A 23,498-nucleotide genomic window follows, 5' to 3' on the forward strand; every position below is an offset into this window, starting at 1 on the left:
TTCTGGACTATGCAGTAAACATAGCTTGCCAAATTTACTTATGGTATATAAACCTTTCCAGTATATTCCATGTTTTTTACTAGTAAATCCTATCTAATAAAGATTGAATATGAAAATTGACAGTCACTCTGTGACAAAGAGGGTGGTGCCCACAGCCAATAAGGAGGGAATATGCAAATTGACGTGACAAAGATGGTGGTGCCCCACCACGGCTGCTCAGGGCCACTGGGCAGTGTGTGCGTGCAGGCACGGAGCGGCCAGGGTGGGGCATGAAGCCTGCTATGAGGGGGACAGGTGATGAAGGGAGCTACAGGAGGGCGACAGGGCTGGAGTGAAGGCAGAAGATGACTACGGCTGGAGTGAAGGCAGAAGACAGCTCCGGACGAAGCGAAGGCCCAGGGTCCTGGGTGCTGGAGGGAAGCTGGTTCCAGCAGCCAGGGGAAGGAAGGCCTATTCTTGCATGAATCTTCGTGCATTGGGCCTCTAATTTGATTATAATAAATATTATAAATGTTTCTGTAGTGATGCCTTCACCTAATGTTGATGAAAGTAAAGATTAATAACTTTGCATCCATACTGTGCTTTATGTTTTCAAAGTTATTTCATCTTCATAATTTTATTTTGCCTCTTCTTACCATACAGTGATGTAGATGAACAGTCAAGAAAAAATATGCCCGTTTAAAGACAGGATAAATGAGCTCCTTAACAAGTTAAGTGAAAAGTTTGAAAAAACACTTTAGTCAATTGACACCAAAATACCTGTCTGTTGCACCTGTTGGGAAAATGTAATCTATCTATATATATAAAAGCCTAAGTGACCATAACAACACAACAGATGACTGAAAAGGCTGTGTGGGGCAACCAGGCTGGCAGAGGGCGGCAGTGAGGAGTGACCAGGCCACAGTGGTGGGGGGGGGGCAGTTGGGGGTGACGAGGCTGGCAGGGGGTGCAGTAAGGAGCAACCAGGACAGCAGAGGAGCATTTAGAGGTGACCAGGCTGTGGGGCGGGGGGCAGTTAGAGGTGATCAGGTAAGCAGACAGGTGAGCCTAAACCGGCAGTCAGACATCCCCTAAGGGGTCCTGGATTGAAGAGGGTGCAGGCTTGGCTGAGGGACCCCCCCAATGCAAAAATTTCGTGCACCAGGCCTCTGGTAGATATAGATATAGATATAGATATAGATATAGATATAGATATAGATATAGATATAGATATATATTTATAGATATATATAGATATATGTCAATATATATAGATGTATATAGATATATATAGATCTATTGATATAGATATAGATACACATATATGTATTTAGATACATATAGATCTATAGATATTGACATATCTATAGATCTATATATAGAGAGATATATATATATATACTAGAGGCCCGGTGCACAAAATTTGTGAAGGGGGGGTGGTCCCTCAGCCAGGCCTGTACCCTCTCCAATCCGGGACCCCTTGGGGGATGTCTGATTGCCTCTCGCAATCTGGGACCCCTGGCTCCTAATTGCTCACTTGCCTGCCTACCTGAGGGTGTGAGGGCATGATAACCAATTGCATATTAGCTCTTTATTATATAGGATATCTATATATAGAGAGATAGAGGCCCCTAACCCCTCTGCCTGCCTGATCACCCCTAACTACCTCTCTGTGCCTGCCTGATTGCCCCTAACTGCTCCCTTACCAACCTGATCGCCCCTAACTGCTCCCCTGCTGATCTTATTGCCCCTAACTGCCTCTGCCTCTCCCCACACCCAGGACACAGGATTCCCTCCTCTGGCTGGTTGCAGGCACCCAGGACTTGGGCTTCCCTCCCTCAGGCTAGCCACAGGCACCCAGAACGCCGGCTGGCTTTGCCCAGGGCAGCTGCAGCTGCAGGCACCCGGGACCACGGGGCAGGCGGCTTATCCCTCTCCTGGGCCACACCATGGCTGGTCCCCATTCCTCTCTCCCCAGTGCTGAGTGTCTGAGGGCGCGAGGGCTTGAGGGTATAACGACTATTTGCTTATTAGTTCTTTATTATATAGGATATATATCTATCTATGTAGATATAGATATATACCCCAAGGTGGAAATCCTCTCTACAAAAGTAATAGAGGAAGAAAACACTTTCATTATGGAATAAGCATTAAACTGAAATATGGTCACATTCCTAAGAGACTGCGAGAGCTGACAGAATGATAGCCAAGCAGATACTACCCATTACATATGTGACTTCAAGATAAACAATAACTAGTCCTCAAGTAAATTACACACAGTTCATCCTAACTTTAACTAGTAATTGGGGTGACCATCTGTATTACGTAATTGGCTTTATCCCAGGGGAAATATAAGCTTCTCATCTTTTTATAGCAGGAAATGGTTTGGCAACTTGGAGAAAGATTCTCACTGAAGTCAAGCTCCTACACTCCCCATAATCATCCATGCTTACCTTTTAAAGAGATGACCCACAGGTTCTTGAGAAAAACATTCCTTAATCATGAACCTGCAAAAGCCAGTTGACAAAAGGCCTATCTACTCTTCAGAAAGATTTAATTACATCCTATCTAATAAAAGAGTAATATGTGAATTGACAGTACCTCTGCTACACCCACAAGGCACGCCCACCAGCCAATCAGGAGTGAGTATGAAAATTAACCCAACCAAGAATGCTGCAGCCACAGAATGAGCAGGAGGCCTGGGTTTTCCTGGCAATGGAAAAAGCCAAGCTTCCCCACACACTCTGGTGGGCCCTGGGGTCCACTCAAGGCTACAAAGTTTCAATTATAGAAGATAAATAAATCCCAATAAAAATGGCTGTGGCCACAGAGCGAACAGGAGGCTTGGGTTTCCCGAGCGATGGAAGAAGGCAAGTTCCTGGCCAGCCCAGGCCTCCGCTGAACGCTACAAAGTTTCAATTATAGAAGATAAATAAATCCCAGATCCCAGGGCCTCTGCTTAGGTCGTCAGGGGTCATGGCCAGCCTGCAAACCACCACAGGCCCCTCACCCAGGTCACCCCATGCCCCAAGGGTACCCCCAACCTGATCTGGGACACCCTTCAAGGCAAACCATCTGGCCCCCACCCATTCACCAGGCCTCTATCCTATCTAATAAAAGAGTAATATGCAAATTGACTGTCACTCCAGCATACAAGATGGCTGTCCCCATGTGGTCAAAGGTGGCTGCCCACATGTGGACACAAGATGGCCACCACAAGATTGCCAGCAGGGGAGGGCAGTTGAGAGGGACCAGGTCTGCAAGGGAGGGCAGTTTGGGGTGACCAGGCCTGCAAGGGAGGGCAGTTAGGGGCAATCAGGCTGGCAGGGGAGCAGTTAGGCATCAATCAGGCTGGCAGGGGAGTGATTAGGGGGTGATCAGGCTGGCAGGCAGAAGTGGTTAGGGGCAATCAGGAAGGCAGGCAGGCAAGCAGTTGGGAGCCAGCAGTCCTGGATTGTGAGAGGGATGTCCTACTGGCCATTTAGGCCCAGTCCCGGTAGGATCGGGCCTAAATGGGCAGTCGGACATCCCTTGAGGGATCCCAGTTTGGAGAAGGTGCAGGCTGGGCTGAGGAACCCACACCCCCATGCACAGATTTCATTCACTGGGCCTCTAGTTGGTCAATACAATTATATGGGTTTCAAGTGTACAGTTTTATGAAACATCATCTGAATATTGCATTGTGTGTTTTTCACCCAAGGTCAAATTTCTCACTTTTTTAGTATTTGTGTTACATGCCTAGCAAACTTCCAACTACAGAGATTATAACTGACCCAGGGCCCTTTGTACTGGTCTTTGGCCTTCCATGGCCATCACCAGCCAATATCTGAGACCAAACAAGGATTCCAAAGCAGATCTATTCCTTAGAAAAAGAGGGGCTGTCTAGGATGTTTTCGCCTACCCTTTTCCTCTCTTTCTTTCACTGGGAGAAGACTTATATTACTGTCCGGACATTTTCCCTTGATTTACTGACTCTCTCTTCATTTGCTTGGAGACATTTACCCAAATAAAATCCTTTCATGTTTAATGTCATTTTGGTATTTATTTCTTTAAAGACCTAGGTTAAAACATGGTAGGCATAGCAAGTAGTACAATCACTGTGGAGCTGTATTATTCAAATTTAATAATGTGTTTACTCCTTGGCAATTCAAAATAGAATCAGGTATTATAGCAGTGATAATTGCCAAGGCAATGCCAACTCTGGGAGTTTATCATTCAAAGTACCTACACATAGCCAAAGTGATATATGTACAAGGTTATGCATCACCAGAGCATTGTTAACAGCATGAGGTTGGCAACAACACAAGGAATGTTTTGTACCTGTACAAAAGATAGAGGTAGCACTTGGTATGCTAATATGGAAAGCTCTCCATGAGTTATTTTATAATTAATTAATTAATTAATTAATTTTTTCTTTATTGATTAAGGTATTACATATTTGTCCTTATCCCTCCATTGCCCCCTCCCACCCTCCCCGCTTGTGCCCTCACCCCCCTTGTGTCTGTGTCCATTGTTTATGCTTATATGCATGCATACAAGTCTTTGATTGATCTCTCCCCCTTACCCCACATTCCCCTGCCTTCCCTCTGAGGTTTGAAGGTCTGATTGATGATTCTCTGTCTCTAGGTCTGTTTTTGTTCATCAGTTTATGTTGTTCATTATATTCCTTATCTCCCCATTGCCCAACTCACCTCTCCCCCTCCCCCCTGCTCATGCCCTCACCAACCTAGTGTCTGTGTCCATTGATTATACCAGTGGTTGTCAAACTCATTAGTCAACAGAGCGGCAAACCGTGGCTCACGAGCCACATGTGAGAGATCAACCAAAGGACTTGTATGCATGCATATAAGCACAACCAATGGAGATGACGTATTTTTAAGAGAAGGAAGAAAAGAGGTAGAAGAGTGTTTATAGCACATGTAATTTTCATGCAATTAAAGGGAGGTAATAAAAATATATATTTTAATATTTTTATTTGCATAATGAAACGCTGAAAGACTGCTCAATATATTAGACAATAATTTTTTTAGGGAATAGAAGGTGATAAATTTGGTAGAAAAGGAACATGTGCAATCAAGTTTTCTCTCTCTCTCTCTCTCTCTCTCTCTCTCTATATATATATATATATATATATATATATATATATGCATTTTACTGAAGTTTGAGCCATGTAAGTTCATTACCAAATAAAAAAAAATAAAATTTAATTTAATAAAAATTAAGTGAATTTTCTTGAAACTATGTGGACCCTTAAGTAGAAGAAAGAACTAGTACCATTTATTACTTTTGAAACATCTTTTATATTTATCCTTCTACTGTTCAATAATGTGATAATGATCCACTTGTTAAATTAATAAATATTCAAAAACATTTGATATTTATCAGGCCCTATGTTAGATGCTAGGGTAGGTGACTAATAGATAAGATTCCTATTCTCATGGAGCTCATAACCAAATTTTTAAAAAGAGAGGAAAAAGTAGCAATTTCCAAGTGAGGTGAATTCAGTAAAACTTATATAATGGGGAAAATGAAGTTTACAAGTAGAACTTCACACAATTCTAGGAATCAGTCTGGAAAAAAATCAGTCATTATAATAATAACTAGAGGCCCAGCTGCAATTGAAATCACACGAGGAGGCACCCCGCCTCCCGCCATGCAAGGAGGCACCGCACGGAGGGCCGGAACCCACGCCTGACCCATGTAACGCTGGCCTCCGCATTGTGTCCACTGGGGTGGGGGCAGGCACTCTTGTGTGTTGTGTCTCCGCTCTGGCCTGCCCTCAGTCCCAGCCTCTTCGGGTGTTGTGTCTCCACTCTGGCGTGCTCCCAGCCCCAGCCTCCCCGTGGCTGCTGGGGCTGGGGGCAGCACACAGTCCCCTCCCGCCCATCTGTGAGCGCAGCTCCTCCTGAGCAGTCCTGATGCAGAGCAATTTGTATATGAGTTTATTTATTATGATTCTTTGAACTTCATACCTATTTTTAATACATTTTAAATATAAAAATTAATTTTTATTGCAGCTGCCTCCTGAGCGGTAGTGACGCCCAGCTAATTAGCATATTCCATATATATATATATATATATATATATATATATATATATATAATGTAAATTATTACTCCGTTGTTTTGCTATTTGAGAATTCTAAGCATGGGCAATACATTAATTTGCATGTATATATGAGTGATATTCTCTGTATTAGGAAAGTTTACATGGAAAGAAGCAGAATGTCTTTGAACTCTACTTAGATACAAGATAGGCATGATCCAAATTTTGTATTTCTTTTTTTTAAAATATTTTTTATTGATTCCAGAGAGGAAGGGATAGGGAGAGAAAGACAGAATAGTCAATGAGAGAGAATCATTGATAGGCTGCCTCCTGCAACCCTGGCACATGCCCTTCACCAGAATTGAACCCAGGACCCTTCAGTCCGCAGGCCAACACTCTATCCACAGAGCCAAACCAGCCAGGGCCAAGTTTTGTATTTCTCAAGCTAAAAGTTAAAGGGGCTGGCACTTACTTTTTCTGATATAATAAAACATGTATTTTTTAGAACTTGCATCAATTAGTTTTTAAGTGTATGAATTCTCATAGCTATGTAGCATTTTAGTAGCCAATGTAATTAAACTGATATTTTGTATCAGTTAAATGTATATATTTTGTGAATGCATTACATGGTACTTTACTTGAATGTTTATGCAGATTTTTTTCATTTAAGCCATTTAAAAAATATTTTCACTTGCAAAGTCAATTTAAAATTAATTTTTATATTTAAAATGTATTAAAAATAGGTATGAAGTCCAAAGAATCATAATAAATAAACTCATATACAAATTGCTCTGCATAAGGGAAAAAGAAACATCATGCCTTTAACATATTTATACTCCTAAAATTATAGAAGAACCTCAATTATGAATTTTGGATTAATTTTTTATTTGCTTTAGAAAAATGATATCACTCATTTTGATTTTTAAACAACTCATTGTTTACTTCACATGCTCCTAAAATTTATTAAGTATAATTAAATTGTGCATATTTACCTGATGCTTTCTAGTTCAACTTAAGATCTTTGAAATTTAGGTTCTCCCCTCTATGTTTTTACAGGTAGCTGAAGTCCATTCATTTATATTGCTATATAGTCTTACATTGTATGAATACAACCCAATTTATTTATCTGTTCTATTACTGATGGATACTTCATCTCTAATGAAGATATATATTCCTCTTGGAGTAGGTATACAAGAGTATCTTCCACTTAAATATTGAAGATTAGAATTCCTAGTCATTGGGACATATATGTTGTCATTTTATTTTGATAATGTCAAGTAATTTTCCAAAGTATTTGTGCTAATTTACATTACCTCCTGCCAGCAATATATGAAAGTTCTGTCATTTCAAATCATCACCAATATTTGCTATTTGAAGGCTATGATTTTTTATAACAATGTGGTTGAATGTAAAATGGTACCACACTATAAATTTAGTTTGGAGTTTTACATTGCTAATACATTTGAGCATACAGTATTTTTGTTTTAATGGTGACTCTGATTTTTCTTTCTGTCAAATACAGTTTAAGTCTTTATTATCTGTTTCATTTTTTTGTCTTTCTCTTATTTGTTTATGGAGTTTTTATTAGATATTCTGAATTATCTTCATTTATCATTTATATAATAAAAAATTTTTTCTCAATCAGAGATTCTTATTTTCATTTTTTATGATTTTCAATAAATAATAATTAATTTATATAGTCATAATATATAGCTAGTGTTTTCTTTCGTGTTTTTGTTTTGTTTTGTGTTTTTTTGTGTCACTTGTTTTACTATCCTCAATTTGTACCATGGTGGGCAAAAGTAACTTTACAATTCTTCATATGAAAAAGACATACAGGTTATGATTATTAAAATAACTTTATTAGCTCAAAAGAATTTCACTCACAATTGTATACTTATTTTTGTCCATCCTTGTATATTTCCCTGAAATGACTCTAAAGTTTTATAATTTTATCTTTTACATTTTTTTACCTCAAATTGATTTTAATTTATAGACTAATGTGAAGGAAATTCTATTTACATTTTTGTCTAATTTGAATACATGATTGACCAAATCTATATATATAAAAGCCTAATATGCAAAGTGTCCCCTCAGGAGTTTCACCGTCTGGAAGTTCAATCACTCGCTATGACATGTGCTGACCACCACGGGGTGGCACGGATCAAAGGGAGGCCCCAGCCAGCAGCTGGCAGCTGCTAGGAGCCCTACCCATGCACAGATTTTGGGCACTGGGCTTCTAGTAATTTAATAATGATTTAGGTAATTTTGTTGAAACCTTGTCTCAGTGGTACAAGCTGAAGTTCCAGAAGTCTCCTGCCTATTTGATTTAATGGATGTATTGTACTTTAGAACCTAACTTTTGACATGAGGTTGCTACTTCTTTCTGTGTTTTTTTACCCTCTCTAGCTTTTATGGACTAATTTGCTTATTTTTCAATTGATTTTTGTCTCTATTATTTCATACTAGAGGCCCAGCGTGCACAAAATCGTGTGCGCTTAGGGTCCCTAGGCCTAGCCTGGCCTCCTTCCCATGGCCTCTGCTGCCCTGCGACGCCACAGGAAGCTCCCCGCCCCCGGAGGCTCCGCAATGCTTGCAGCCCCTCGACTGTTCCACAAACTTGCTGCTGCTCCGTGCAGCTTGCCGCTGGACTCTCTGTGAAACTCCTCCCGCCACTGCTCCGTGAAACTCCCCGGCCCCGCGACTGCTTTACGAAACTCGCTGCCGCCTGGGTGACTGCTCCAGTAAGCTCATGGCCACCCCATGAAGCAGCCCACCACCACTGCTCAATAGTCCCCAGTCCAGCTTCGCCACCAGCTTTCCCTCGTGGTGAGCGGCTCGGGGGCTGAGGGAGAGGGGACTGAGAGGTGCTCCATGCACTTCATGGTGACCAGTCTCCTGTTTGGTTGTGACACCACTTAGCTCTTTAAATATATTAAGATTATAGTCCCCATCTTGATTTTTTTAATGGTTATCCTAGAAATTATAGTGTGTGAACTTATCAAAATCTCTATTAAATATTATCTTTACCCTACTCCTGACCATTAGCATGGTATAGAACACTTAAATCCCAATCACTTTCTCCCAATTTACATGCTATCATCTATTTAATTCAATCTTTCTTTTAACAGCACATTTTTTTTTCTAGTCATTGTGCTTTTGTTTTATCTTCTCACCCAAGGATATGTTCATTGATTTGAGAGAGAGAGAGGAAGAGAGAGACTGATGTGAGAGAGAAGCATCAGTGGGTTGCCTAAGGTATGATCCCTGACCAGAGACCTAAACCACAACCTAGTTAAGTGCCCTGACCAGGAACCATCCTCGCCACCTTGTGGTGTATGGGTCAATGCTTCAACCAACTTAGCCACCCAGCCAGAGTTTGTGTTCATTCTGATTTGTAAACTTATTAATGAACTTCTTAGCTTTTTATTTCTTTTGAAATATTAGATCACATGATCTGAGATTTTTCTTTTGCCTGAAGTTTAACTTTACTGTTAAGTGTTTCTGGCATCTTGGTGAAACTCATTCTACTGTTTGTTGATTCTTAGACTGTCACTATTCTGTGATTTGTTTCCTTGTGGATTTTGTGATTTGTGAATTTGCCCATTTTCCTCCTTATAAAGTCTTTGATCATTGGAAAAGCATTCTTTCAGACAGGATTTTCTTTTGCTTTTATCAAAACCCTATGTGCATTAAAAGTCCTGAACCACTTTAAAATATTGTAGTTTTGGTTTGCTTTTAATCATTGTAGAGTTATTTTGAATTCCACTCAGTTGTGAGAGTTGGCTTTTAGTTATAAATTATCAAGGATGAAGGCAGACATCAACATTTCTGCTAAAAAAACAACAACTGAACATATGGGTTTTATATTTAAATTTATTTATTAAATGAATTCATTATATCACAGATTCATACACAATAGTTATGTCAAAACTTTAGTGAAAATAAGAAACCATTGGCATAGGTGACTTCTGAAGCTATTCTTTTGCCCAGTTGAGAGAGTTTTCACTTTGGTTTCTACCCTTTATGTTTTTTAAAAAACAAAAGATAAAATGTAAGGTTTGGATGCTCCTAGAAACACATGAATAAAACATAACCAACTTAGAGATAAATAGAGGAGGCAGTAGGAATAGACAGGTGCAGGCCCAATGTCTGTGAAAGGAGAAAATGAACATTAGATGGGAAAAGCCTCAGCATGAAGTGTAGCTCTGAGACAGTCTTGGTCAGTTTTATGAGGAGCTCCAAGCAAGATTTGCTGTTAGAAGGGTTTTGAATCAGACAAGGTGACTCCCTATTTGTTGGGTTCTCTCATTGACTGAGAGGAGCAATGTAGAGCACAGTCACTCATAAATATGGTGGCTAAGGTGTAGCAGCTGGAGGCTATCAGATAAATACACCCCTTGCAGCAAGTTCTCCTGAAGTAATATCTGCTCAGTTCACCTCATTGTTACCATACCTGAATACGGCAGAGAGGCTGTGACATAAGAAATATGTATTTTCTCTCTGCCCCTAGTTCTTGACACAGACATACAAAAACCCTTGTAATTTTCTGAATAATAGGGTGATAGGAGTGTCTTAGAAGTAGCTTCTAAATCCCTTGACATTTCCTGGGCCATATTTTGTTCTACTGAGGCAACTCTTTGTGAGCTCTTTGATAGTTTCAGGAGGGAGGGTAATCATTAGAAAGACCAAGCCATGATTAGAAACTGAACTATCAGCCTCATCACCCGCTCATCCTCTGGAGAGAGGGGAGAGGCTAGAGATAAAATTAATAATTGATAATGCCTTTTAAAAACTATGGGGCTCAGAGAGTGTTGATGTTGTTAAGCACATCCACATGCTGGAAGGTATTGCACCACCCCAACCTGGGCCTGTGCCCTGACCAGGAATAGAACTGCGATCTGCTGGGTCACAGGTTGATGCTCAACCACTGAGCGATGCCAGCCAGGCTATCTGTTCCTTTAATTGAGCTTTTAAAATATATATTATTTGAATAAAATTATAATGATTTCATTAACCTATTTTGCCCTTTCTTAAATATGATGACTATAAATGTGATAGAAAATTAAAATTGCCCATTGCAGGAGGAAAGCAATCAAGCTAGATTGACCAATATGCTTACATACTTGTCTGGCAAATTTCCCACCCCCCTAGATTGAAAAGCTGAAAGTAGAGAATCATTATAAATATCTATTCTCTGTCTATGAAGAAATTAAATCATGAAAGCTCAGGTTCAGAATTTCTATGAATCAATTTTATAGAAGGATATCTAAATTTTTTATTTCTTAGGGTTTTCCATGTTAATAATAACAATAAGACATTCTGGCTTATTTTTTTATATGGAAGGTGACTGATATAAATTCAGTGATTTTCAGTGGCAAGCTTAAAATGCGTTCCCAAATATTTTATTATAAAATAATTTTAAAATCTAGGGGAAATAGAACCTGCTCACAAGTGTGTAGGTTCATTTGCTAGACAGTGAACAAGGCTGCTGCTGTACACGCTATAAGGATTTACAAATTTAGTCATTTTGCCATTTTAAAAATGAAGGAGGGTTAATAGATATGCTGGGATATCACAGGGAAAAAAAGAAAAAAAAGTAATATGATACTAGGAAGAAGGGAAAAATAGCTGTCAAATAAAGGCCAAGGATATACTGCATTGTATAGTGGAATACAACAAAATATCCTCTCTCTCTCTCTTTCTCTTTCACACACATACACACACACACACACACACACACACACACACGCACACACACAAGATCATGCTCACAGATTCTAAAACCAAAGAACTCTAATATAGCTGGCACAGAAACCCTTTTACAGGGTTTATAGACTTTATAGGGATAAGGGTTATAAGAAATCATATATCACACAATGAAAATAATTCTTTCCAAAAAGATATTGAAAGTGTTATTTACCCTATATAGTATACAACCACTTAACTCACCCTAAAGTCCATCTTCTCAAATAAATACTTACTTTTGTCCTTGTACTCCAGTATAATTCACTCATTTTAACCCATTTTACAAAAGTACACAAGTTAAGGAGCCATTTCTCAGAACAACTGGAACAAATGGCAAAGAAAGTAGTTCGAAAACTGAAATTGTCTTTTTTTGTGTGTGTATGTTGAAATAAATGTAAGCTTGTTTGCAAATAAGAAATCTCTACACATTGGTGTGCACATGATCTAAATATGATCCATAGTCATAACGCTTTTTTAAAATACTTTTTTATTTTGTTATGGCTGAAAAGAGAAATTATGTCTTCTTCTAGTAAAGATAGTTTTACTCTGAATTAATATGGTATCTTCTTTTTCTAACCACACATAAATACAGGGAGACCTCAGTTTCCGGTGAAGATGTATCCTCAGATTTGATGTGTAAACCAGTGCTTTTCCCACTTTTTATGGTCTTTCCTGGAACTATGATTTTCCATCATATTTTAGTGTGTATTATATTCTAATCAACAGTCTTCCCCAAAACCAGATTGCAAATTCCTTGTTTATAGGAAGGGACTTTAATTTCTTTTTCTCTGTAGCACCATTAATAACTAGAACTAGAGTTTGAAAGTAGCAGGAACAGGCCTTGGCCCGGTAGCTCAGCTGTGTACAGCATCCTCCCAATATGCCAAGGTTGAGGGATGAATCTCCACTCAGGGCTCATAGAAGAATGAACCAAAGAACACATAAAAAAGGGCAACAACAAATCAACAAATCAATGACTCTCTCTCTCCTTTCCTCTCTTTCTAAAATCAATAAACAGAAAATAGCAGGAACAAATAAAAATGTATCTCTTGATATGCTGTTGGGAGACATGTTTTCATGGGATGATTATTAGAAATTATGGTAGAAACCCTGGTCTCACCAAAAAGTCCATGTAAATGACATTGTAGTCAAATTAATGTAATAATTGTAACAACCTGTATTTTGAGTGATAGGAGTAGCTTGGCTCCGCTCCAGGCTACAAAGTTTCAATTGTAGAAGATAAATAAACCACAAATACCAGGGCCTCCTCTTGGGTCACCAGGGGGCATGGCCAGCCTGCAAACCCCCACAGGCCCCTCTCCCAGGCCGCCCCACGCCCCAAGGGAACCCCCACCCTGATCTGGGACACCCTTCAGGGCAAACCAGCTGGCCCCCACCCATGCACCAGGCCTCTATCCTATCTGATAAAGAGTAATATGCAGATTGACCATCACTCCAACACACAAGATGGCCGTCCCCATGTGGTCAAAGATCCTGCCCCCATGTGGACATAAGATGTCCACCACAAGATGGCCAGCAAGAGAGGGCAGTTGGGGGGAACCCAGGCCTGCAGGGGAGAACAGTTGGGGGCAACCAGGCCTGCAGGGGAGAACAGTTGTGGGCGATCAGGCCTACAGGAGAGGGCAGTTAGGGGAAAACAGGCTGGCAGGGGAGCAGTTAGGCATCAATCAGGCTGCAGGGGAGTGGTTAGGGCAGCCATGGGCAAACTACGGCCCGCGGGCCGGATCTGGCCCGTTCAGCTGTTCTATCCGGCCCGCAGAGCCGAAAGAGTGGAGGGTTCTCTTGCTCTCCCCTCCGCTCCTTTACTTTGAATTTATATTAGTTCACACAAACACTCCATCCATGCTTTTGTTCCGGCCCTCTGGTCCAGTTTAAGAACCCATTGTGGCCCTCGAGTCAAAAAGTTTGCCCACCCCTGGGTTAGGGGGTGATCAGGCTGGCAGGCAGAAGCGGTTATGGGCAATCAGGAAGGCAGTCAGGCGAGCAGTTGGGAACCAGCAGTCCTGGATTGTGATAGGGACGTCCAACTGCCCATTTAGGCCCGATCCCACCAGGCAGTCGGACGTCCCTCAAGGGGTCCCAGATTGGACAGGGTGCAGGCTGGGCTGAAGGACACACACCCCCATGCACGAATTCCGTGCACCGGGCCTCTAGTATATATATAAAACCCTAATATACAAATAGACCGAACAGTGGAACAACCGAACAACTGGTCGCTATGATGTGCGCTGACCACCAGGGGGCACATGTGGAACATGGCAGGCGTTGGAAGCAGGTGGCAGAGTGCAGAACATGGCAGCGTCAGCCTCAGTGGGATGGTGGAGCAGGTGATTGGGGTTGCCAGACGAAGGCGGAGTGCCTATTGCTGTCATTGAGGTGAGCCTCTGGTGGTTACTGAAAATTCTTTGCTCCCATACACCACAGTCCTGCCCGGTGCCTGCACCCACTGCTGGCGCCGGTCCTGTTTACATCTGCTGCCAGTGCCCAGTGCTGACCCCGATCACTTGGCACCATCAGCTGGTTCCAGCAGCGGCTACTAGCCCCGATAGTCCCTCAGGGCTTCTCCACCTCCCCCTGCTCCTGAGGGGTGATTGGGGCAGCAGCTACCTCTTGCACCCGCTGCCAGTGCCAGCCCCACTCGCAGCCATACCCGGCTCCGCTGCTCACACCCACTGCCGTAGCCCAGGGCTGGTCCTGATTGCTTGGCACCGTCAGTGCGCGAGAGCGGTGGCTGTTGGCCTCAATTGCCCCTGAGGGCTTCTCCACCTCCCCCTGCTAATGAGGGGTGATTGGGGGAGCAGCTGCCGCTCGCACCCGCTGCTGGCTCCGGCCCCAATGGCTCTGCACTGTCAGTGGGTGCGAGGGGGCCAGCACCATCAGAGTGTGGGTGTGGTGGCAGTGGGAACGGGGCTGCCGCAGACAGGGGACCAGGGGCCTCAGCAGGAGGGGCCAGGTAGGGACACAGAGGATGGGTTGAGATCCACCCCTATCCCACTGTAGCCTTTCAGCCCACAGTTCATTTCAAGGTGCACAAATTTGTGCATTGGGCCCCTAGTCTTCTATAAAATGACAAAGGATGCTTAAGTTTTATACATATAACAAGATATATATAGATATGTGTGCATATATACATGTATGTACATACCTATGTATATACATACAAAATGAAAACTGGAATGAGGTACACTAAAAAGTAACACAACTTATTTCTGAGGTAGTACAGAAATTATTCTGTTCTTCTTCTTTGGTGATGACTATTTAAGTTCTATATTTTACTTGCTTAGCACATTTCAATTACATAATACTATGTTATTAACTCTGGTCACCAAGTTTTACATTAGATCTTCAGATCGCACTCATCTTTTAGCTGAAAGTTTTCACCTTTTTACCAACCTCTCCCTATTTTCTCACCCTCAGCCCTGGGAACCAATTTTCTACCTCCATTTCTATGAGTTTTACTTTATTTTTAGATTCCAAATGTTAGTGATACCATGCAGCATTTGTTTTGCTCAATCTGGCTTATTTCACTTAGCACAAGACTCTGGAGATCAATTTATGTTTCCACAAATGGCAGAATTTCTGTATTTCTCGTGACTGAATAATATTTCATTGTGTGTGAGTGTACATGTGTGTGTATGTTGTGTCCATACATTGGCTATTGTGAATACAATGAACATATGAGTACAGATATCTCTTCAATATTCTGCTTGCATTTCCTTCGGATATATACCCAGAAGTAAGATTGCTGGATCATATAGTAGATCCATTTTTAATTTTTTTGAGGCACTTCTATACTGTTTTCCATTGTGTCTACAGGTAATTTTTATAAGTGGACATAATATTACTAAAGGTATATATATTTTTTGTTGAGCAAATGCATGAATTAATAAATAAGTTATGGTATAGTTGGATGACACAGGGTTAGTCATGGTTAAATCTCCTGATCTGTGCATAATACCCTCTCCCTCTATTCACTCTGATTATAGAGGTTATCTAATTGCTCCATGTTCTGACAATGTTTGTCATAACACAGTGATGGTGTGAGATGGGAAGTGGATACCTATTTATAAGTTGGACTCACCTGTACAATAAGAAGTTGTGTGTATTTCATACTTATATTTTTCCACCAATAAACAAGTTGTTAAAAATAACATCTATTGTCATAAATTATATCCTCTCATTTTCATCATTTTCTCTTAATGCTTTTATAATTACTAATTTTTAAATGTTATAATGTAGTTTGCTTCTCTGGCTAATTTTTCTCTTGACAGTGTGACCTTCTAGCACAGAGCTTTTTGAACTAGTGGTGTTGAAGACAAATATTGTTTTATTTTTTGATTTATTTTCATGTGCAGATCAGAAACTCCATTGCATACAATAAGAATTAATCACTAGAAAAAAAAGCTGAAAAATACATGCCAAATCAAATGCAAATTCTTAATATTTTATTCAAAGGACATAAAATTCATTTTTATACATATCAACCAAAAGAAAGAGAAAACAATTATAAAATCTGTAAACTATCCTTTGAAAGACTCACTATTATAGTCATAGTTTTTGTACTTCTCTAATTGTATATCAAAGTTATGAAGGAAGGATACTGTTGACACTTTGAACAAACACCATATACATATATGAAGTTTTTAATGTAAGAGACATAGAACTCTCTTACTTGACATTTATTCAGCAAGCTGCCAAATAAAGTGTAAAGTATGGTTGGACTGTTTTAAGATAAGAAAATGGGCCAGTGTGTTTTTCTCCCAAGACTGATGACCAGAGATTCACATATTGTGTTCAAGAGGGCTTGAGATGTGGTTCCTGTGAAAATGTGCAGTACACACAGTGACTCATGTTACAGGGTTTTTGCTGTAAGCACTCTGTCTGATAAAAGAGAATTTAAACAGGAATTTGGAGACAGACAAGACTTGGTTTTCAAAAGATAAGAAACTATGGATATACTTTGGTAAGGGAGCAGGACTTCAGCCATGCATGAGTGAGTCTTTTCAGAAAACTGTAGAGGAAATTACAGTTAGGACTGAGACCTATGCAGAGAGACTGATCCATATGGGTGAAGTTAGATGGACAGGCTGCAGCTCCATGGGCCACATGTACCCAGAGTATCATTCAGATGTGCCCACTACTGGGTTTGACAAATACAGACAGATATAGGAATTTTAATAGAATCAAGGATTTGGTTTTTCCAGTGGAAAAGGGAGGCTGAGCTCACAAGTAAGCAAAGCTGATGACATTAAGGATTAATAGCTGTTTTTCCCCCCAGAAATGTTGGTAGATTTCTTTGAAACTCAGTGTTTTTAGCTGCAAAATGGGAATTAAGATAACTGTCCTTTCAGCCTGAAGGATCATTATAAACATCAAACCACACGTCCAGAGTGTGTAAACAAGCCTAGCCGGTTTGGCTCAGTGGATAGAGCATCAGCCTGCTGACTGAAGAGTCCCAGGGAATGTATCTTGGTTGGGGGCACATCCCCAGTAGCAGGTGTGCAGGAGGCAGCTGATTGATGTTTTTCTCTCATCAATGTTTCTAACTCTATCCTTCTCCCTTCCTCTCTGTTAAAAATTCAATAAAATATATATTTTAAAAAAAGAGTGTGTAAACAATTCAGCAACATAAATATGTAGTTGCATGTGTATGCATATATGTGTGTGTAACATTATTTCAACTATTATTTTTATAACCTGAGCCATCTGATTCTCAAGTGTGTCATAGTTACTGAGTTTGTGCTCCTTGGTTTCCTTTCCTCCTGCGTCCCTTGGGCAAACATCCTATATAATAGAGTTAATATGCTAATTAGACTGAACAGCATAACAACTGTCCAGAGGACCCTCCGGACGACTTTCTGGATGAAGCTGGGACTGCGAGGGCCAAGCCCCTTGCATGAATTCTGTGCATTGGGCCTCTAGTTATTATATATGTATTTTAATTGGAAGTGGGCTTTTTTTTTTAATTCAAGAAAGACTTCTTTCCTTTGACTCAATTCTACTACTTTCTTAGATATTTACAACCTTTTAAAAATATGTCTTCATGTGTTCACATAGATCTCCTTTGATATTTATAAGTGTGATACCTTCCTAGTTTTTCCTTTTAAGTCTTAGGCTTTATACTCTATGCCATCATCTACTTTACCAGATCCTTTTCATAATTCACCCTCTTTTTCCTTCAAAAAAACCTTTTTTTTTTTTTTTTTTTTTTTTTATCTTCAGTAAAGCAGTCCTGTTCCCTCATTCCTTCACATGTGCTGGTGGAATTTAAAGTTTGTTGCCCAAAGTATTGTTACAGTTCACTTTGAAACATGACCCTCTTTTAAGTTATCCCTACATTTCCAATGGAAACTAAACAGCCCTGCCAGAAGTGCCATATACTTGAGGTGGGGGGGAAGGGTGCACATAGAGTGAAGGCACTGGAAAACTGTCACTGGGAGTTGTTTACTCAGTCTTGCCCTATTTCCAAATGGTAGATTTCCCTTCATTTTTCATTTACTTTCCTTACCATGCCTTATTTTATTGTGCTCCATCTTCCTCTCTAAATTGAAGGCCAATAATTCTCCTTGCACTGGTCTCAGCATTGTCACATTTCATAGAGCCACTTTTGCGTCTGGTATCATAATAATGGATTTGCTACTTTGATCTGTTTAATTGTACTTCCCACTGCTCTAGGGAGAACACTGCTCATATTTGTCTACAGCCTGTGCTCCTCCTGGAACTCAAAGAGTGTCATCTACATGAAATAAAATTCATTTCAGACTATATGTAGCATCCCATTTTCATTTGTGTATTTTATTTCCCTGGAAGTACCCTAAAATCTCATTGTAAAAGAGTTTTCAGACCAACACACAGAGAGAAACTAGACAAGCAGGCTTGTCTCATTTCTCTGGCACCTTGAATTACACACCCTTCACACACATTCACCCACCGCTGCGTATGGGCAGCTGATAGGGTTGCTGGTAAATGTGTTCACATATTTTTAGCAATGCTCAGACAGATGGTCTTAACGAGAAACTGTTTGTGTTGTTGTTTTTCCAATCAAACATTTGCTTCATTGAAATAAAAGTAATGTTCTTCCCACTTCCCCTTAAAGCAGGAAGTCTCTTCAGATCCTTGACCCAATAGCTTTTTTCCCTCCTACCATGGTGCCTATTGCATGTCTTATGCTATGCTTTGAAAATTCTATAAATCAATGTCTAGTTTCAAAGTTTGGCTTTTAATAATGTTACAGAGAACCGGAATAAATCAAGCAATCCTCGGAGAGTTTGGAGTTACACTTTATTATGCACGGGTCCAGAGGAAAATGTCTTTCAAATTCTGGGCCCCAACATGGAGGAATTTTCCCTATTTATATGTTTTTACCTTCTTTGTCTCCCAAATATGGGGTGTTTCCGGCCCCTTTTGCAAGTTCTTAAAGAGCCCCTATGTGCTGGGGCCTTGACCTCAACCAGAGGCCTGGCCTGGTGCCAGTACTGATAATTTTGTCCGGGGAAGGTTTAATGGCCTCTCTGAATTGGGAGTAGTCTTATTTCCCTTATTATTTAAATAAGCAAGCATTTACAGATGCCAAATAGCAGGGTTAAAATTTCAAACAACAGTTTTTATATAAGATGGATGCTTTAATATATGTCTTTAAATTAAAAAAGAAAACACATAACTTGAGATTCACTTATGATGACCATTTTAATATTGCAATAAATAATATTTAAAATGTGCCTAATTTATCCACAATATTTCATTGGAATACTTTTTCCCTTGGATTCACTTCTCGAACTGTGATACTTTCCAACAAAATGCTTATTCTTTCATTGGCACCTTGCATCAGCTCAGATTCCTTCTTTGTTCCTGTTTCTTAGTTTCTTTCTTTATTTTTAAAATATTTTTATTGATTTCAAAGAGAGGAAGGGAGAGGGAGAGAGACAGAAACATCAATGATGACAGAGCATCACCAATTGGCTGCCTCTGGAATGCAGTGGGGAAGGAGCCTGAAACCCGGGCATGTGCCCTGTCTGGGAATCGAACCGTGACCTCCTGGTTCATAGTTGGACACTCAACCACTGAGCCACACCGCTGGGCTCTGAAGTTTCTTTCTCATGATCACTCCCATTATTTAAGGAACACAAGCGCATCGCCGTTGTTTTCCCTTAGTGCCAAGCTAACCCTTAACTTTTTTGCTTTCCTCTACTCTGTCCTGTTTTCCTGCACAACCTCACATAGCTGTGGGAAGTGTCTTTTTCTTCCTCTTTCTTCTCTCATCACCCTGTCTTACAGACCTGTGTGAATTTCTGCTTCCAAATCCTCACCTTGGTTTTCTGTCTGTGTACGCCTTTAAACATTTCTACAGCTATTTTGCTCTTTAAAGCTCTTGGCTTGATTCCTTCTCTAGGGAATTGTCTTTATATCATTTAAAAAAAAATATGAGTCACCACTTTGTGACATCTGGAAGGGTAAGCAGGGATTCTCTACCCTTGATCATCTCTCTTATATTTTTTTTAATTTCTTCTTGTTCTCATAGGAATATTCTCAACCTCCAAATATCTCTGCCAAATTCCTCAGCTTTTGAGAAATTAATTTTAGCTATTATCATAGCAGGATCAGAAAAAGTAACATCTTTCACATTGCATTATACAACCTCTAGTTTCTCTTGTATAAAAATACTATCAGTTCCTCTGACCCACTTTTCCAGGGATTTTTGGTAAATATTCACGACTATAAGTATGCATATCTAAACTAGAATTCTTCAATCTGCTATTACAAATTGCCTTACATTTTTGACTTTATTGCTAAGTATTTTGAAGTTAGGAAGCCCTCAAACTTTAGCCACTTATGAACTAAATGATTCCATGTCTCAATTTTCTCTTGGAGAAAAGAAAATATTATTTACTGTGATTTTTGTTTATTGTTGTTAACTGTGTTGCTGTTTTTGTCATATCAAATTGAAATGGAATTTTTGAACTGGAACCGGATTCTTTGTCTGCTGGAATCAAAGAATGAATCCACGGACGGAAGGTGGTATAACAAAGGTGGAGATTTATTGAAGAACAAGTACAGACTCCCATGTAGGGAGGGGAAAGATCCCACAGAATGGATTCCCAAGTAGGGAGGGTGAAAGGGTCCCACTGAGTTCCTTTTCCCTATGGCTTATAAAGGCTGCAGATCCTGGTGCCTTGATATCCCCTCTGATTGGTCACTATTCCCTTAGACTGGTTACTATAGTAACTCCTGGGCTCAAAGGTCAAACCTCACATGGGACATGTGAGGTTCTCCCCACTCCTTTCTTATTGTTTTCCCATTCCCTTTGGTCTTTCTTCTTCTGGATGAAGGGCTTCCTTCCCTTTATTTTGTAAATATAGACCTTTTGCTGTTCCCAGCTCCCTCATTCTATGGCAATGTACCTGTTGCAGCTTTTCAGCTTCCCTGTTCTATGGAAATAATACCTTCTGCTGCTCTGCAGCCCTGTGCTTCCTCCACAGTCCCCTTAATTTCCAAAATTTCTAAAATTTCCTAAACCTTTCCTATTTTACCCCCAAAATTCCTATTTCATAATGTAACATGTGATATTTGTGCAAAATACTAAAATCTCTGAACTTTAATTTCCTTATCTTTAAAATGAAAATAATAATACTTCCCTGCAGAGATGCTACATATTTTATCGATAATGATTGCAAAGTCCCCGTATCATCTAGTATCAGTTTGTTTTTTCTTTTAACATGGTGAGAAGTTATATGGCTTAAAAACACTTGAAGCCTTAGCCAGTTTGGCTCCATGAATAGTGTTGGCCCCCACTCTGAAGGGTCATGGGTTCAATTCTGATCAAGGGCATGTGCCTGGGTTGCAGGTTGCAGGCTCCATCCTAGCCCTGTTTGGGTACATGCGGAGAGCAATCAATCGATGTGTCTCACATCAGTGTTTCTCTCTCTTCCCCTCCCTACCACTCTCTCTAAAAATCAGTGGAGCTTTCTGGTGGTGGAGTCTGGGTGAGACACCAGAAATGGCACCTCGCAAGGGGAAGGAAAAGAAGGAAGAACAGGTCATCAGCCTCGGACCTCAGGTGGCTGAAGGAGAAAATGTATTTGGTGTCTGCCACATCTTTGCATCCTTCAATTACACTTTTGTCCATGTCACTGATCTTTCTGGCAAGGAAACCACCTGCCATGTGACTGGTGGGATGAAGGGAAAGGCTGACGGAGATGAGTCCTCTCCATACGCTGCCATGTTGGCTGCCCAGGGTGTGGCCCAGGGGTGAAAGGAGCTGGGCATCACCGTTCTTCACATCAAACTCCGGGTCACAGGAGGAAATAGGACCAAGACGCTGGACCAGGGGCCCAGTCAGCTCTAAGAGCCTTGCCCAGTCAGGAATGAAGATCGTACAGATTGAGGATGTCACCTCCATCACCTCTGACAGCACCTGTAGGAAGGGGGGTCACCGGGGTCGCCATCTGTGAACAGGACTACTCAAATTATTGTTTTCTGTTAATAAATGCCTTTGTGTCAGCTAAAAAATAAATCAATGGAAAAATATCCTTGGGTGAGAATTAACGAAAAAACACACAAAAAAAGACTTTGCATATGTTTTAAATGGGAGGTGAAGTTACTTTAATTTACCATGCTTATTTTTATCTCTCCGTTTCTTATTTCCATTCATACATTGTACACTTTAAATGCCATGCCCTGCACATTCATAATATTCACTCCAACATGACAGATAAGTGCACAGAGCCTGGAATACAGACCTTTAACCCTCAGTACAGCCCCCTCTATGAATTTGATGTTAAGTTATTGGACTAATATATACATTTTTTTAAATATTCTAATTCCGTATTTTTTTCTTCCTTTATGTGACCCTTACTGGGTACCAAAAACATGCCAGGCAATATGCTAGCTACTAGAAATACAAAGGTGAATATAATTTCCTTGCTCAAATGATTTCACAAACTATTGGAAGGTGTACCCACATGAAACACATAATTACAGAAAAAGTGATTTTTTGTGACTTTCATATCCTAGTTTTCATTCTACCTTGATGTGAGAGCAAAATATCAGTTGGCTGCCCCTGCCCGTCCCCCACTGGGGATCAAACTACAACCCGGGTATGTGCCCTGACCTGGAATCTACCAGCATCCTTTCAGTGCACAGGACAATGCACAACCAACTGAACCACACTGGCCAGGGCTGTCATTTTTCTTTAGCATCTTTTAATATAGGAAAAAAAATTGTTATTTTTTTACATCATTGACTTGTTGAAAATTATAATCAATGATCTTATTAAATGACCCACACAAATTAAATGACAGATTTATGGTGCAGTTTAATTTATTGCTCTATCTCCTATGTTTTCTATAAACTAGAAGTAAGATATAAAGACTAAGTGATTTGCATTCAGCTTTTGGCAGGAGCATTTTTTAGGTGGTGCTCTGTATAGTAATCTGCACCAATCAGGGGACACACAGGTCTGGTTGTCCTAGTATTGGTGGTGATCAGCTACTTCAGTAAGTGTCAATGTTCCTTCCATTACAAAGTCATGAGATTTTTTGTTTTTAATTTGTTTTTCATCTTGATATCAGCTAGTATTCCTTGGAAGTGATACTGTTGGTCTTTAAGAATAAGCATACCCCATTAACTTCTTACAAAATGTTTTTTAAGTACTTTGATGATGTGTGCCTGACATAATTATTACAGTAATACTTGTAAAATTGTAATTT

The 23,498-nt window shown here is 40.3% G+C and overlaps 1 pseudogene across 1 annotated transcript; it reads left to right on the forward strand.

Annotated features, from left to right (window-relative positions):
* The first annotated feature begins 21,787 nt into the window (after window positions 1-21,787).
* On the forward strand, window positions 21,788-22,241 carry LOC308241468 (small ribosomal subunit protein uS11-like; annotated as a pseudogene). Its single transcript has one exon. The product of its transcript is annotated as a small ribosomal subunit protein uS11-like (transcript).
* Window positions 22,242-23,498: the final 1,257 nt, after the last annotated feature.

This window comes from Plecotus auritus (genome assembly GCF_963455305.1).
Source record: "Plecotus auritus genome assembly, chromosome: 2".
Taxonomy (NCBI): domain Eukaryota; kingdom Metazoa; phylum Chordata; class Mammalia; order Chiroptera; family Vespertilionidae; genus Plecotus; species Plecotus auritus.